At 35.5% G+C, this 15,755-nt stretch overlaps 1 non-coding gene across 1 annotated transcript; it reads left to right on the plus strand.

Moving 5' to 3' along the window:
• Positions 1-3,102: 3,102 nt before the first annotated feature.
• On the plus strand, positions 3,103-3,209 carry LOC128284430 (small nucleolar RNA R71). The gene has a single exon (XR_008274857.1). It is a non-coding gene; the product is annotated as a small nucleolar RNA R71 (small nucleolar RNA).
• Positions 3,210-15,755: the final 12,546 nt, after the last annotated feature.

The raw sequence follows: 15,755 nt of genomic DNA on the forward strand, positions 1-15,755 counted from the left end.
GAACATCGGTCTTCTTACCACGTGAGGACGACATTGTACCTGCATTGAAAAATCGAAGTACAACCAATATGACCCAAGAATAGTATGGAAAATCAAGACTAAATATGAATATTTCATGAGATTTACGTACTAGATGATACAAAAAAAAAAAACTAAATATATCAAGTTATAGGATTATGGGAATAATGAATGAATGCATGTGGGTAAGCAAAAATTTCATGGAAATAAGGAAAAATGAAAGAGTATAGCATAATGTAGTAACTAAAATGACAATTTTTTTATAAAACAAGCATGAGTATTTTAATATTCTAACTATGAATATTCATTCAAAATAGTTCAATAGAGTAGAGAAATCATGAAATAAGCAACATATTTAAAAAAAATAAGAGAAAAAAGTAAACAAACGCAAAAGGAAAGAGCTTGGGGTGTTGGAATTGGTGTTGTAAGCGGCGCACGGGCGTGGGGGTAGGGCGTGTGGAGTTACAGCGGCTAAGGTTAGGGATTTTTGGGGAGAGAGATGATGAATAGTGAGGGGTTTATATAGATTTTGGGGCACACAACCGTGGGACACGCCCTTGTGCCCTAATTTTTGCCCATGTGTTTCGCAATTTTTAAATTTGGACGCGTCTGACATTCGACCCAAGCCTACGTTGCTTGGGTGTGTGGGCGCACACAGTCCTATTGCACGGCCATGCCTTGCTTCGTTCACTTCTCCCACGCTCGTGTACATAGGTCTTCGCCCGTGTTTGTTTTGACAGTGTCGACCACGGGTGGATGGCACGGGCGTGCTGCACGCCTGTGTTACATTCTCAGTTTCAACCACGATTTCAAGGCACGGGCGTGTCTCACACCCGTGTTGTTTTGGCAGTTTTGCCCACGGCCATGTCGCACGGTCGTCGCAATTTATCGCATCCCGTGTTGGGTAAAAAAATCTTTCCCTATTTTCACACGGCCTAATACATGCCCGTGTGCCTGGCTGTGTGGTCTTTAGAAAGCCTGCGTTCCATGATTTGGTTAGTATGTTAGATGTTAAAAACTAAAATTTAAAGAAATTAACACTGTTAGTGCTCGGGTTGCCTCTTGAGAAGCACTTATTTATAGTCTAAGCTTGACTTACCTCTTTTCTACATGGTCAAGGTGGTGCGAGAAGTTTACACTCCTCATCCCTGCTATCAACTTTATCAACATAAGGTTTAAGGCGAGTATTGTTTACCTTAAATGTGCCGAATTTGGGATGATTTACCTCGATTGTACCATATGGGAAAATACTAAGTACCGTAAGAGGAAGTTCTTCATTAGGTTCAGGAGTGGCAATGCGAGGATCTACTGCTTCTAGTAGTACTTTGTCTCCAACCTTAAGTTGATTTGGTAAGGTATTGAGCTCATCCTGGCTCGGTTTTGATTTATTGGGTATTCTCGGTTTCTATGTCCACTATTCATCTAGCTCCTCAATTTGTAGCCTTCGTTCTTCATAGATAGGTCTTTTGCTGTTGTTTGAACACAGCTCATATGTGTTCTTCGTAACTGTTTCCTGCACAGAGGGTTTCACCACATGTTCAGTACTAGTAGAATGATTTATACAACCAATTTTTGATGTGTTACTCAAATTACAAGCTTGAAGGGTGATTGTTTCGTCTCCCACACGAAGTGTGAGTTCACCTGTACCAACATCAATAATGGTTCTAGCAGTCGCTAAAAAGGGTTGTAATAAAATTAAAGGTGCGTTACTATCCTCTTAAATGTCTAGAACAACAAAGTCTACTGGGTATATAAATTTATCGATCTTAACAAGAACATCTTCAATGATACCCCTAGGAAATCTAATGGTTTTATCAGCCAATTGAATGCTCATCCTAGTTTGTTTGGGTTTCCCAAGACCTAGCTGTTTAAACATTTTATAAGGCATAACATTAATGCTTGCCCTTAAGTCAGCCAATGCATTATGAACATCTAAACTACAGATTAAACAAGGAATCGTAAAACTCCCTGGATCTTTCAATTTGTTGGGTAGCTTATTTTGTAATATGGCTGAGCAACTGCATTCAACTCCACATGGACACCTCATCCAACTTTCGTTTATTTGTTAAAAGCTCCTTTAAAAATTTTAGTGCGTTTGGCATCTTCGAAAGAGATTTAATAAATAGTAAGTTAATATGTAACTTTTCTAATAATTTAAGGAATTTACCAAATTATTCTTTTGTGCGGTCTTTCCTTGTCGCGTTTGGGTATAGCACACAGGGTTTGTACTCTTTACTTACCGGTTTCTGGTCATTGTGGTCCACCTCACCTTTACCTTTACTTACCACAGTTTCTTGCCTCTGTTCTAGCTCAGGTGCAACTAACCCTTCCTCATCTTGAATGGTAATTGCAGTGATTTGCTCCCTTGGGTTAGATTCAGTGTTACTCGGCAAACTACCTTGTGGTTGTTCAGAAATCAATTTGGCAAGTTGGCCTATCTGAGTTTCAAGCCCTTGGATTGATGCTTGTTGATTCTTAAGGGCTGTCTCGGTATTCTGGAAACGAGTTTCTGGCACAAGATGTAGTTTTTTAACATCTCCTCAAGGTTCGGCTTCTTTTCTTGTTGGTAAGGTGGTTGTTGAAAACCAGACGGATTTTTTGGCCTTTGATTTCCCTGATCGCCCCACGAGAAATTGGGATGGTTCCTCCAACCTGCATTATAAGTGTTACTATATGGGTTATTTTAGGGTCTAGAGTCATTATTACCCATATATTAGACTTGTTCCTCCTCGATGCTAAGGTTGAAGGGTTGATATTTTGTGCATGCTCCTCATTTATTCGAATCGTACCTCATCACTAGATGTACCTGAGTAGAACCACACAAACCGTCAATCTTTTTATTTAAGAGTTCTACTTGGTCAGATAGCATAGTAACCGCGTCGAGGTTGAAAACAGTAGCTGCTTTCGTCAGCTTTGTCCTCATAACTTGCCACTGATAGTTATTCAGTGACATCTCCTCAATAAATTCGTAAGCCACCTCTGGTGTCTTATTATTGATAGTTCCACCAGCGCCTGCGTCAATCATTTGCCGAGTCGAAGGGTTCAGGCCATTGTGAAATGTTTGGACTTGTAGCCAGAGTGGTAACCCAATGGTGAGGGCATCTTCGTAAAAGGTCCTTGTATCTCTCCCACGCATCGTAGAGTGTTTCTAAATCCATCTGCACAAAAGAGGAGATATCGTTACGTAATTTGGCTATTTTAGCCGACAGAAAATATTTTAATAAAAACTTTTTAGTCATTTGTTCCCAAGTAGTGATTGACCCTCGTGGTAACGATTTCAACCATTGTTTAGCCTTATTCCTCAACGAAAAAGGGAATAACTGAATGCGAATGGTGTCATTAGAAACGCCATTGATTTTAAAAGTGTCGCAAAACTCTAAGAAATTTGCCAAGTGAGCATTGGGATCCTCGTCCTGCAAACAATCAAACTGAACAAACTATTGTATCATTTCAGTTATGTTAGGTTTCAGTTCAAAATTATTTGCAGCAATAGCAGGTCTAACTATACTTGACTCTGTTCCTATAAAATTAGGTTTAGCATAATCATACATAGTGCGTGGAGTAGGATTCTGATTTACTGGATCAGTAGCAATTGCAGGAGCTAGCGGATTTTCTTGGTTTTCATCCATCTCATTGGTTGTGGTTGAAGTATCATCCTCTTGCTCGTCCTCTGTGTATCTTAGGCTTGGCCTTATTTCTCTTCGATTTTTGTGAATTGTACAGTCGATCTCACCGTCAAAAAGTAGTGGACCTGACGGGTTTCTTCTGGTCATAAACTAGAAAAATCTATCAAAAGAAAATAAATGAAGAATTAGAAAAGAAAATAAAAATTTAAATTGTAATAAAAGTAAAATGGCTAAAGTAATAAAAATTGAATGTTCCTAATATCCTAGTTCCTCGGCAACGGCGCCAAAAACTTGATGCGTGATATTTGTGATAGGTTTTAAAGATTTATTAATGAATCATTCTTGAGACTAACTTATTATCACGATTAAGGCAAGTGTACCTATCGAACAGTAGTATAGTTTAGCAAGACCGGATTATTGAACCTAAAGGAACCACGAGTACTAGTATTTAGTTCCTTTTTATTATCTAGCCTAAAAATTAAGAGGTTTGGTTATCTAAACTAATTACTAAACTAAGAATGCACAGAAAGAAAATTTGGGGAAATTCTATTGATTAAGACAATACTTAAAGGAAAAATCCACCTAGACTTCACTTATTATTTGACTCTGAATCAGACGATTTATTCATTTGACTTTATCCGTAGAAATCCCTAAGTTATATTATTATCTCTCTTGAGACTAATAACCTCTAACCATAGGTTGAATAATTAAAATCTCGTTCTAATTAACACCCTAGGATTGCATTAACTCAATTTATGGATTCCCTTATTAGGTTTCACCCTAATCCGGAAAAATCTTATCAGCCTCTCTCTAGGCGTGTAACCAACTCTGCTTAATTATGACAAATTTACTCTTAGACAGGGTCTATTCCTCCTCTGAATAAAAGCTTAACTTGAATCAATATCCTGGAATATCAAAACAAGGATTAAGAACACATAATAAAGAACAAGTCAAATATTTATCATACAATTCAGATAATAATAACAAGATCAGTCTTAGGTTTCATTCCCCTTAGGTATTTAGGGGTTTTAGTTCATACTTATGACAAAAAACATCTCAAAAGCATAAAGATAACAAAACATAAGAAAACCCAAAACTCCTGAAGGAACTTGAATGGAGATCTTCAGTCTTGATGATTAATCCGGCTTCTGAGATGGATCAATTGGCTTTCCTTGAGTAATTCCTTGCTTCCTACTCTTGAATGTAAAAGACATTCAATCGGATCTGAGAAAATTGAATGTAAACACAGTGGTAAAAGACATTCGGGAAATTGTAAATTGAATAACCGAGCCTGTTTTCGATATGGATCTCTGGACCATTTTGTAAGAGATTGTTCCGAACCTGCTGAGCAAGAGAATGCACAGAATCCGAGACCAAGAAACACCTCAGCTAGAGGTAGACCTTCCAGAAATACGGGAAATGCAAGTGGTGGTCAAAGAGCTACTAGGGATACTGCTGTTAGATCTGAGGCTATAAGACCTGCCAGAGCCTATGCTGTCCGAGCTTGTGAGGAAATCTCATCTCCAGACGTGATTACTGGTACTTTTACTCTTTATGATACTTTTGTGATTGCATTGATAGACCCCAGATCAACACATTCTTATATCTGTATGAATTTATTGCATAGTAAGACTTTGCCTGTAAAGTCTACTAAATTTGTAATTAGAGTATCGAACCCCTTAGGCAAAAGTGTCTTGGTTAATAAAGTCTGTAAGAATTGCTCGTTATTGATTCGAGATATCTATTTTCCTACTGATCTGATGCTTTTTCCTTTCGACAAATTTGATATAATTCTGGGAATGGACTGGTTAACTTTGCACGATGCTATTGTGAATTGCAAACGAAAAGTCATTGATTTAAGGTGTAAGAATGATGAGATAATTCAAATTGAGTCTAGTGATCTGAATGGACTACCAGCTGTGATATCTATAACGAAAGCACGAAAATATGTGAAGAAAAGCTGTGAAGCCTACTTAGCTTATGTGTTAAACTCAAAAGTGAATGATAAGAAAGTCAAATCAGTGCCTGTTGTCTGTGAATTCTCTGATGTGTTTCGTAAAGAACTACTAGGTTTGCCTCAGATTTGAGAAGTCGACTTTGGCATTGAATTAGTACCTGGTACTACCCTAATTTCGATAGCTCCGTATAGAATGGCTCCGACTGAGTTAAAGGAATTAAAATCTCAGTTTCAAGAATTAATAGGTCGAGGATTTGCTAGACCAAGCTTTTCACCATAGGGTGTTTCTGTCCTGTTTGTGAAAAAGAAAGATGGCACAATAAGAATGTGTATTGATTACTGTCAGCTTAATAAAGTGACTATAAAGAACAAATATCCTCTGCCCAGAATTGATGACTTATTCGATCAGTTGAAAGGTGCTACTGTGTTTTCAAAGATAGATATGACATAGAGTTACTATCAATTGCAAGTAAATGATTCTGACATTTTGAAAAATACTTTCAGAATGAGGTACGGGCATTATGAATTTTGTAGTTATGCCTTTTGGATTAACGAATGCACCTACTATCTTTATGGATTTAATGAATAGAATTTTCAGACTGTATCTAGATCAATTTATTTTTGTATTCATTGATGACATTTTGATTTATTCATGTGATGAATCTGGTCATGCTGAGCATTTGAGAATTTGTGATTTATAGTGATGCTTCTTTGATTGGTTTGGGATGTGTTCTAATGCAAGAAGGAAAAGTCATTGCTTATGCTTCGAGACAGTTGAAACTGCATGAAAAGAACTAACTGACGCATGATCTTGAGTTAGCTGCAATTGTGTTTGCTCTAACGATTTGGCGCCATTACTTGTTTGGTGAGAAATGTCACATATATTCAGATTATAAGAGTTTGAAGTATTTGATGACTCAGAAAGATTTGAATCTACGACAAAGAAGATGGCTTGAATTACTAACGGACTAGGAACTTGTGATAGATTATCATCCGGGTAAAGCAAATGTTGTTGTTGATGCCTTGAGTCGAAAATCATTGTTTGCTTTGTCTACGATGAATGGTCATTTGGCTCTGTCTGATGATGGTTTAGTTTTAGCTGAATTAAAAGCAAGACCCCTGTTCTTACAGCAAATTATTGAAGCTCAGAATATTGATAATAAGATTTTGGCTAAACGAGCTCAGTGTGATTTTGAATTCTGAGTTGATGTTGATGATTGTGTGAGATTCAGAAATAGACTTTTTATTTTGAGAAATCCAGAGTTAATTAGGACGATTTTGAGAGAAGCTTACAATAGTAGATTTTCTGTACATCTGGGAAGTACGAAAAAGTATAATGATCTGAAACAACTATATTGGTGGCCGGGAATGAAGAGGAGTATTTCTGACTTTGTTTCCAGATGTTTAATCTGTCAGCAAATTAAAGCTGAGGATCAGGTGCCATCTGGTTTGTTACAACTGATTATGATTCCTAAGTGGAAATAGGATTGAGTAACCATGAATTGTGTTTCAGGTTTGCCTCTGTCTTCGAGAAAGAAAGATTCGATCTGGGTTGTAGTTGACAGATTAACGAAATCATCTTATTTTATTTCAATTCGATTTGATACTCACTCGATAAATTACCTGAGTTATACATTTCTAGTATCGTGAGATTGCATGGTGTGCCATTGTCGATAGTGTGAGATAGAGACCGAGATTTACATCGCGATTCTGGAAGAAATTACAAGATGCTCTGGTACTAAATTGCATTTTAGCACTTCTTTTCATCCGCAAACAAATGGTCAATCTGAATGGATTATTCAGATACTCGAGGTTATGTTGAGATGTTACGTTCTTGAGTTTGAAGGTATGTGGGAACAATATCTACCTTTGATTGAATTCGCTTATAATAACAGTTTTTAGTCGAGTATTAAAATATACAGTAGAAAGTGTAGAACTCCATTATACTGGTCTGACCTCAGTGAGAATAAGATTTACAGTTTTGATCTGATAAAAGAAACAGAACAAAAAGTGAAAGTAATCCGAGCTAGTCTGAAAGCTACCTCTGATCGTCAGAAATCTTATGCTGATTTCAAACGAAAAGATATCGAATTTGATATCGGTGATAAAGTGTTTCTGAAAGTATCTCTGTGGAAGAAACTGTTCCGATTTGGTAAAAAGGGCAAGTTTCAATGGACCGTATGAAATCATCGAGCGAGTTGGGCCGATTGCTTATAGATCCGATCCTTCGCATATAATTTCCCCATCTGATATTGAAATCCAATTTGATATGACTTATGAAGAAAAGTCGATCCGTATTTTACCTCGTGAGGTTAAAGAGTTATGAAATAAGAAAATTCCATTAGTTAAAGTGATGTGGCATCGACACGGTGTTCAAGAGGCCACGTAGGAGTCTGAAGATGTTATGAGACAACAATATCCGAATCTGTTTAATGGTAAGATTTTTTAGAACGAAAATTACTAAAGGGGAGAATTGTAATAGTCCGGTTTAGACCCTAGTCAGAATAGTGGTTTCGGGACAACAAATCTGAATCTGAAAAATATTTTAATATTATTTTCTGTGTCCATGATGAATGAATTTGCATCTATGAATTTCTGTAATTTAATTTGTCTGTTTCCGCACTAAATATTGAAAAAGGGCTTAATCGTGTAAAGTGAAGACTTGGTGGTTAATTGTAAAAGGGCCAAATTGATATTGTCTTTATTTTATGAGGTACTTATGCTGCAATAATGCCATTGGGGTTAGTGGTGGACGGTTGTAACCTTGATATATATATGTTAGTTATTATATTATAAAGGATATTATTGTAAAATAATTATTAAATTATATTGTATAAAACATAAAATGATTAAAAGCCATGAATGATGATTTTGGGATAGCCGAATGTTAAAAGAACAGAGAAAGAATAAGGCTTTCAAAGTTTCAGCCATTATTGAGCTTGATTAAGGTATGAATTTTCGTCTATTTTTTATAATTTCTACATTTCTGTGATCGTTGCTTCGTGTTCTTCAAAACCCATATGTGAATTTCTATTTCTGTTGAAGATTATGAAATGTGCCATTAATGATTATATGAGCTTTGTAATTTTTTTTATATGGATTATGAAAGATATATATGAGATTATCATGCTTTGTTATTGAATTTTTTTATCGAATAGAGCTATTTGGGATAATTTGTGAAAATGAGGTTTTGAAGGACTAAATTGTGAATTAAATATATTATTTGGGCCAAGCTATAGTCTTGGTGAATTTTGCATATTTGTGATTTGGTGAAAAATGGACTAAATTGTCAAAGTGTGAAAATGTAAGGGCTAAAATGTAAAGTGCCCTAAATATGTGTTCATGGATTATTTTGAGTAAAATGAATGATTGAATGGTTGAATTTGAATTGTATTAAATCAAGAACAAAGAAAGTCGAACTTAGATCAAGGGAAGTCCAAAATAGTTGAATAGTCGACTCGCTTCCATCCGAAATTCATACGAGGTAAGTCAAAATACAATTACGTGTTAAATTGATTGAATGTTGCATATACTAGTTATAATCTGTACTGGACGCCTATGAGAGCCTAATGAATGAATTCCGAGTAAATTCTGATAATATACTAGTATATAAAAAGCTATGTATGTTTCTAAAGGAACGTTGACATCGATTTGAGATGTCGTGTAAGACCTTGTCTGGGACAGAGGCCTCGATTTGAGATTTCGTGCAAGACCATGTCTGGGACATTGGCATCGTATCTGATTTCGTGTAAGACCATGTCTGGGACATCAGCATCGTATCTGATTTCCTGTAAGACCATGTCTGGGACACCGGCATCGTATCTCATTTCGTGTAAGACAATGTCTGGGACATCGGCATCGTATCTGATTTCGTGTAAGACCATGTTTGGGACATCGGCATCGTATCTAATTTCATGTAAGACAATGTCTGGGACATCGGCATCGTATCTGATTTCGTGTAAGACCATGTTTGGGACATCGGCATTGTATCTGATTTCGTGTAAGACCATGTCTGGGACATCGGCATCGTATCTGATTTCGTGTAAAACCATGTCTGGGACATCGGCATCGTTTTTGATTTCATGCAAGACCATGTCTGGGACATCGGTATCGTATCTGATTTTGTGTAAGGCCCTGTCTGGGACAGAGGCATCGATACTGAATTACATGTAAGACTACGTCCGGGACGTCGGCATTGTACCCGTTTATGAGTATCTGTATCGTTTCTGAACTGTCTGATGATAGAGTACGAGATATAGCAATGAATATATGAAATGTATAATCTATACAGGTACATTTTTATCGTACTAAATTTCTGAATATGAAAGACTCTGTTTCTGTGAAATAATGAATGCGAAGCATGTACGAAATCATTGAAAATGAAACATGACATGTATAAAAGCAAATGAGCATGGTTAAGCTCATGAATTACTCTGTGAAATGGCTATGAGTTCTTGCTATTGACTTTTATTTTATATGCTTTAATAGTTAGACTAGTTGTATTTAGCTTACTAAGCTCTTTGTAGCTTACTCTGTGTGATTTCTGTCTGTTTTACTGTTATCGTAGCTACTAAAGGCTCGGGGATAGTCGAGGATTGTCACCATACTATGGAACTCATTTTGGTACCTTTGAAAGTGTAAATATTTTTAAGTATGGCATGTATAGGTTAAAATGTCTATGTATTTAAGCTTTGATATGCATATATGTTATGCCATGAGAGTTGGCTAGCAAATGGTATGTTTGTGGTTAGTTCTGGTAAATGAATTGTGATGTCAAATTGTGTATGCTTGTAATGGTTATATGGCCTTGTATGTGGTGGTCATTTTGATATATGCCAAGCTGAGGAAATGGTAAGTTTAAGCACGAATTAGAAGGTGTCATAAGTGAGTTATGAAATAAGCATTTTGGCATGTTGTTGTAATAAGATTTTTAATGTGTTTTGGTATGGATTTGAATAGGTTATTGATTGATGATGATTAGTTATAATGAAGCATGTTTTGAGCATGGAATTGGCTGAAAATTTTAGTATAAATGTTGTTTATTATTGCTTGTTGAAAAGAGCCAAACAAAAGGAGTGGCAAGTTGGCTTAAACCAAGCCTGCATGGTGCCGCACGGTCAGGGAACACGGGCGTGCCTTGTGGCCATGTATGCAAAGCAGTAACCTCTTAAGATCACACGGTTAAGACACATAGGCGTGTCATATGGCCGTGGGCTTAAGTCAGTAGCTAGTTGAGTATCACATGGCCGTGTCTGTTGGCCGTGTGTAAAAGTTAGTATATATACTCTGTTTTGGCACGGTTGGATCACATGGGCGTGTCTGGAGCCCGTGTAAGGCAGACGGCCTGATCACACAAGCGTGTGACCTCAACAGAATTGAAAATTTTTTCTAAGTTCTGAAAATTCTGATTGAGTTCGATTTAGTCCCGACCTTATCTAAAAGTATGTCTTAGGTCTTGGAGACCTCCATAAGGGATGAATTGTTGTTTTGATTATGCATTAATATTAAGTGATATCTATGATTTTGTATTGATCTATAATGTTCTGTCTATCTGGTAATACCCCTTACCTATTCCGATGACGGTTACGGGATAAGGGTGTTACAGCCAGGCCATGTGCTAGGCCGTGTAGCTGCCTAACTTGGAACCCTTTGTAAGCTACAAGGGACACACGGCCGTGTCACATGGTCATGTGTCACACACAGCTGAGACACACACCAGTGTCTTTGGCCATGTGGACAAAAAATAGGCCATTTTCAAGCCATTTTTCTCACCCAAAGCATATACACACCTACAACTCTTTTTCACATATAATCAAGCATTCAAGGTGTACCTAAACCATACATAAACAAGCTAAAATAATATTGTATATGTTCATACAACCAATATGCCCAAAAGGAACCTCAATCACAATAATCAAACTGTATTACACATTTGCATAGTTTAACCAAAAATCAACCAACTTATAACTAAGTTTATGCCAAAACTTACCACTTTGTTCACATATCAAAATTACACTCAATATACCAATTTGGCCATTCAGTAACTATCAACTAAACATTAGAAAAATTAGCCATATATGTCAACTACATCTAATATACCAAAATGACCACATTCAAGCATATCAAAGAGCAACTCATAGCATACATTTTAATTACCAATCCAACTTCCATCATTTAAGCACCATAAAGACCATAATATCAAGCATTATAAGGCCACTTATACATGCCAACATAACAACTATTCCATCACCTAAAAGACCATAATTACAAGCCAAACCTAATGGTTATATCATCAAACAAAAACACTTATACATGCCATTATAACCATGACTTCTAAACATCAAAATTTACTAATTTAGCCGATGGATAGTATGATAGATCTCCGACAAGCTTCCAACCCGAATGAGCATCCGATTCACTATAAAACATGGAAAGTAATACAAAGTAAACATGAATGCTTAGTAAGTTCGTATAACATAGAACTTAACTTACCATTTCATTACATAACATTAAAACTTAGCATGGCATATTCCAACCAATAGCTTGGCCAAAGCCTAAGCATCAACACAAACATGTTAGCATACTTGATATAAAACGTAGGCAATTTAACCATGGATGGCTACTACACTTAATCATGTATCATATGAATATATCACCAATTCAATGAAATTCATATATGTACATGCCTTCGTTCATATTGATCTCTTACTACTTCCTTTCAAAATCATGCCTGCTGAACCGTTCAGAATACCATTGGATACCCGGGATAGCTCACACGAAGTGTGCTAACACATATAACCATAGTCCATCAATTCCTTTACATATATGCTCACACGACCTGTGAATAAGTATGCTCACACGACCTGTAACAATGGGCCTGTTCACACGATCTGTGGAGTATCCGCAACACATCCCAGACCTCAGCCATCAGTAGGACATTCAAGACCAGCACCTAAAACATGTAAACGCTAACGACATGTCATTTGTATCCTACAAATTCTAAAGGTTCAAACGGGGCTCGATAGTCAACGTAACATCATTGGATATATGACAGATATATACATGGCAGTCCATTAAACATAGGTATTTCAAATAAATGCATATAAATGTAATGTAATTACACGAACTTACCTCGACAATAAAACGTAGATACAGAGTCGATTAATCCGTAACTTTATCTTTGCCCCAATCTAAAGCTGTACAAGATTCATCTTGATCTAAATGAATAAAGTCAAGTAAAGTCAATAATTATTTTATTCACTTCAATCCAAAATCATATTTTAGCAAAATTATGCGTTGTCCCTATAATTTTGATTTCATTACAATTTAGTCCCAAAGCTCATAAAATGAAAATTCATGCAATTTCACCATTAAACCATGCTAGCCAAATTTCATATAGGTCCCTAGCAACTCATACATTTCATTATTTTAACAACTTCACCATGAATACTTTCTAGTTTTCAATTTAATCCCTAATTGACATTTACAACAATATTCACTTTACAAAAGTTGTTTATCAAGCCACAAACATTCTTCCATCAAACATCAAAAACCACATATATGCATTCATGATAAAACCCTAACCTTTGAATAGTTTTGCAAATTAGTCCCTGGGCTAGCTAGATTAAGCTACAACAACACAAAAATATAGAAATTATTAAAAACGGGACGAAAAATTTTACCATGCAAGAATGAATGTTAAAGCTTCTCCAATGGCTATCTTAAACCTAAACTTTGGTTGAAGATGAACAAAGAAAGATGGTGACTTTGTTTTATTAATTTTTATCATTATTTACCAAATTACCTTTATAACCTTTTAAAACATTAAAAATTTCATTAATACCAAGCCATATACATCCACTAACTTCATTAATGGTCTAATTACCACATAATGACTCTATCATTAAATTTCTATAGCCATTTGATACCTTTAGCTACTAGAACTCTACTTTTACACATTTTACAATTTAGTCCTTTTTATCGAATTAAGTATGCAAACGGTAAAATTTCTTAACGAAATTTTTATACGATACTACTAGCATGCTGTAGACATTAAAATGATAATAAAATAAATATTTTCACGTCAAATTTGTGGTCTCAAAACTACTGTTCTGATTTCACTGAAAATGGACTGTTACAATAAAGTTTATCGAATTAAAATAATAATTCAAATAACAAGGTTACTAATAGAGTTCCTGTCAATCACAGCTCACAACAAGTGAGTAATGCTCAAACAATAGTACAAATCAATTTCTCACATTTTAATAACATTTAGTGATCAATAAAACATTACTCGATGAACGACTTACGGATATGAGTACATGGTTGACCATCTAGAATACACCAGACGCTCATTCGAGCCCATCCAATTGATAACACACCTTGGCACTAAGTGTCTAGCCTGTAGCTTAACATATGCCCTCATAACACACTAGAAAAGCACTGTAATATAACATGATAGTTCGCAACATGTGCAGGACCTCAATATATTCAGTGAACAAAGGATATACAAAAATCATCATCACATCTCATACCAATCTCGTACCACGCACAAAATAACATATTGACATGCCAATCATACTCTATCCTACGTTCATCAGCTCAGAATATTCTAATCAATGATCGATACCATAACAATTCATTATTTCCATTACCAAATACAAGCATCAATATTATCCATCATTCTATAATTAAGTTCATATAATATATATATATAAAATGTATAAAAATCGAACCGAACAAACTTACCAGACTAAACTACAACGATGAAAAAGGTATAGGGACTATTTAGCAACTTCTCTATGCCTCGATTTTCAACCCATTCTTGATCAAATCAAGGAGCCCTAGCTTGGCCAAAAGCTTTTCTGTGATATCTCGAATTAGGGCCTAATCAGAATAGTGGTTTCGAGACCACAAATCTGAGATAGAAATAATTATTTTATGATTATTTTGAGGTCTATTATATGATTTCATGATTTTGTGAAAATTTCGTGAAGAAATTCTATGCATAAAGTGCTTAATTTGAAGTTAAGGACTAAATTGAATAAGTTACAAAACTTGCATTCTAGAAGTTTCTAGTATGAAATTGCTTTGAAATATTATTTAGGAGGTCTTAAATAGAAATTTAACCAATTTCTAAGTTTATGGACAAAAATTGGACATGGATGGAATTTTTGAAAGTTTAGTAAGGAAGGGCATTTTGGTCATTTGAATATTAAATGAAATAAAATGGGAAAAATAACACAAAAATGATCATCTTCTCCATAAGTTGCTGCCAAATTTTGCTCTCCACCATAGCTAGGGTTTCAACACTTTTAAGCCTTGATTGTAAGTGATTTCTATGCCCGTTTTTAATGTTCTTTACATTTTTGAAATCCTCGTGCTCGGTTTAACTATTTCTACCAATATTTTGAGCTATGGTTTATATTTAAAATTTTACCCTTGGATGATATGTAAGAATTTTGATGTTTTATGGTAGAATATGAAGTTTGAGATTGTGTTAAACAACTTCTGCTAAGTGATTTTTCGTAAAAACGAGTAAAATGACATAATCGGTAAAAATACCTAATATTCATAAGTACATGTTAGAGTGTGAATTTGATGTTGCTAGAGAAGGGAAAAATGATCGGCATGTCATAAAACATAAGAAAATAGGCTGAGGTTTAATTTACGAGCCTTGGGGCAAAAGTGTAAATATGTGAAAGTTTAGGGGCAAAATGGTAATTTTGCCAAAGTTCGTATTAGGGGCTGTTTTGATGAATGTGTGTACTAAATAAATTAATTTGGTATTATAGATCAAGAAAAAAGAGATTCGAGTCAAGATCAGGGGAAAAATAAAGTTTACGAGGAATAGGCTCGACTATTCTCATTTTGTATCGAGGTAAGTTCATATGTAAATATTGTAATATAACTGTTATTTTAAATGATTTAATGCTATTTATACGATATCATGATTGTTATCATGTAATTCTATGCTTTGTGGTCATTGTTGGACAACATGCAAAAATTTTATGAATTATGTGAAAAATGTGAAAGACTATCGAAGTATCGTCATTGGTATTCCAAGGAGAATGGTAAAGGAGTACGAACGAGGAAAGTCCCGTTGAACCTTAGGAATATACTAGGATATTTGGGCATCCGAGCTCGTTGAGTTG

This window comes from Gossypium arboreum, chromosome 11 (genome assembly GCF_025698485.1).
Source record: "Gossypium arboreum isolate Shixiya-1 chromosome 11, ASM2569848v2, whole genome shotgun sequence".
Taxonomy (NCBI): domain Eukaryota; kingdom Viridiplantae; phylum Streptophyta; class Magnoliopsida; order Malvales; family Malvaceae; genus Gossypium; species Gossypium arboreum.